Source organism: Cervus canadensis, chromosome 29 (genome assembly GCF_019320065.1).
Source record: "Cervus canadensis isolate Bull #8, Minnesota chromosome 29, ASM1932006v1, whole genome shotgun sequence".
NCBI classification, from domain to species: domain Eukaryota; kingdom Metazoa; phylum Chordata; class Mammalia; order Artiodactyla; family Cervidae; genus Cervus; species Cervus canadensis.
Window position 1 is genome coordinate 47,702,785 of NC_057414.1, and position 2,923 is coordinate 47,705,707.

Below are 2,923 nucleotides of genomic sequence, written 5' to 3' on the forward strand. Positions count from 1 at the left end.
CTTCTGTCCCTCCTTCCCTCCCTCTCTTCCTCCTTGTCTGCATTCCCTGTTGGCAGAGATTTTCTGTGAGACCCTCAGCGTACTAGAGTGTACCCCCCTTGCCATAACCGCCTCTGACCTTCAGCGACTCCTCCCTCCTCACAGAGACCCCTCCTCTGATTGCTGAAGAGTGACGTCATTCATCCCGGCCACGTTCCTGCCATCGGGGTCTCCCGGAGCTCCCTAGCTGCCTTTCTCCTTACCCTACAACCCCACAGCGGCATTTCACGACCTCTCCTCTTTGTGGAAAGAGAGACACAGTTTCCCAGTAGAGTCAGATGCTCAGGGCCTCACTCCGGAGAGGATATAGAGGCAGCAGACAAGTGTGGTTCTTCCTGGGTCCAGTATCAGACAATAAGTCTCACCACGGAAAATGCTGCCATTGACATTCTGTGTCTCGAGGAGGCCTCTGCGGTGGGGCGTGCCTGATTCACGGACGAGGATGCTGAGAGCTGAGAGTTTGACCCGTGCGTGCTAAGTGGCTTCAGTGATGTCCAACTTCCTGTGACGGAATGGACTGGAGCCCTGGAGCCGGCCATGCTCCTCTGTGCATGGGATTCTCCAGGCAAGTATACCGGCGTGGGCTGCCATTTCTTCTCCAGGGGATCTCCCCGACCCAGGGATCAAACCCCACATCTTTTATGTCTCCCGCATTGGCAAGTGGGTTCTTTACCACTCGCGCCACCTGGGAAGCCCCAGGTCACACCAGCTAGGCAGTTCTGGCACTAGGATTCAGCCCTGACTCAGACCAGGTCCCTTGCGGCCCTTCCCAGCCTCACTCTGGGAGGAAGTCAGCACACGTGGCCCTGAAAGGGAACCCCTGGGTCTCTGGTGAACGGCTGGAAAAGGAGAGTTTCTCGCTGCTGTCAGGCACCTCCACCCCTTGCCAGGGACCCTCCCCACGGCCCCCACCCTAGACGGCAAGATAGTCCCTCAGCTCCCTGATATCCTGCAGTGGTGCCCGTTTCCACACAGCCAGCAGTTACCAAGAAAGGCTGGTGCTAACTTTGTTTATACTAGGGTGTGACTGACTGATACATGTCTGACTGTTCTCCTTTGGAGATGCCCGCTTTCTAATAAAGGTCTCTGAGGACCTAGAGCTTAGTGACAAAGGAATGGAGATGGAAGGATGCGGCTTCCAAAGCCTGACAAGAGGTCTTCCCAGGGAACCCTTGCAAGTTACAGCCCTGTGCTGCCAGCAGGAGGTAACTTACGGCCAGGTCACAAATCCATGGGCTGTGCAGTTAGCATAGGAGTATCACTCACTAGGCAGCTCCTGGACAGAAATTCTGCCCGAGAAGCGCTCCTGGCAGAGTGGAGGCGCCCCCAGCGAGCCCGGAGATTTACACGCTCATCTTCTCTAAATGTAGATGGAGCAGACCACCGCATCTCAGCCCTTTCCTGAAAGGGCCCCAGCAGCAGCCCCTCCTCCCTGCCTTTGATGTCACCCTTGATCTCGTCTGGCCATCCTATCCTGAACACGCCTGATCTCATCTGATCTTGGAAGCTAAGCAGAGTTGGGCCCAGTTAGTACTTGGATGGGAGACCCCCTGGAAATACTGGGTGCTGCAGGCTTCTGGGCTTTCCTGGTGGCTCAGATGGTAAGGAAGTCCACCTGGGTTTGATCCCTGGGTTGGGAAGATCCACTGGAGAAGGGAATGGCAACCCACTCCAGTCTTCTTGTCTGGAGAATCCCATGGACAGAGGAGCCTGGTGGGCGACAGTCCATGGGGTTGCAAAGAGTTGGACACGACTGAGTGACTAATTCTTTCTTTCTTCTTCCTCTATCAAAACTCTCCTGTGCTTTGCTCTGAGAGTCGGCATTTCCCACAGTTCCTGGAGTGGACTCCTCTTGCCCCTCTGTGGGCATCAGGCCAGCCCCTCCCACCGGGAAGGCAGAGCGATGCCCCCACCGGGGGGGCCACTGAGGAGGAAGTGGGTCTCGGGTCAACCTCAGGGCAGGGATCTCCAGGGCCTGGCGACCCTTGGCAGCGGGCTGAGGGCCCCTCTGGATGTCCGATTGCTCAACTCACATTCCTCCTCCCTCTGGCTCAACTCTCAGACACTTTGAGAACAAACCAAAAATAAAAATTTATCCTTTTCCAGCTAATTCGCTCGTTTTTGCAAAACCACACCCCGTCCCCCTCTGTCCTTGTAACTTGTCCCCCACAGGAGGCCAGAGAGCCATTCCTGGGGGGTCATGTTCCAGCTTGGGCCAAAGAAGCCCTGTAGACTCTGACCTCTGACCTCCATGGGGAAGCACAGAACGGGGGCCACTGAGAGCCGCTTCCATGCCCTCTCTCCTACAGGAGACGCCTCCCCAGCTCGGGTGCTGGGGCTCCCTCTGAGGGCCAGGGGGCAGTGAGTCCACCTCCTCATTCCTCATCTTTACCTCCACTCATTCACTCAAGACAGAGTGATGTCATTCATTCATTCAATCACTAATCCAAGGACGGAGTGGGGGGTGCTGGTCAGACAGGTCCAAGGCTTGGCATGGCTGGCTGACTTCCTACACAGCAAGAAGAGGACTCTGTCTTCAGAGAGACCCTTCACCCTCCCCAAAGCCATCTGGCTAATCCCTGGTTGCCAGGACAGCCTCAGAGTCCCGGTCCCACCAAGCAGGCCCTCCCTAAGGACCGTCGGAAGGACGCCAGTGGCTTCAGAGGGTGGGGTGAACCGACCTTGGTCTTTGCCCACCAGGCGGAGCCTTGCCAGGCAGACGGAGCCCCTCCAAGCACAGGAGGCCTCGGAGAGGGTCCCTCCCAGCCCCAAGGCCACGAGCTGTGTGACCCACAGGCCAGCGACCTCACCTCTCCCGGCCCAGCCTAACCCTCTCATGTGAAACGGGGCCACGATAGCGTGTGGTGAGGACCCAGCACCGTGC

General features: G+C 57.3%; 1 pseudogene; it reads left to right on the forward strand.

The window, feature by feature from the left end:
• The first annotated feature begins 1,495 nt into the window (after window positions 1-1,495).
• On the forward strand, window positions 1,496-1,614 carry LOC122431486 (annotated as a pseudogene).
• Window positions 1,615-2,923: the final 1,309 nt, after the last annotated feature.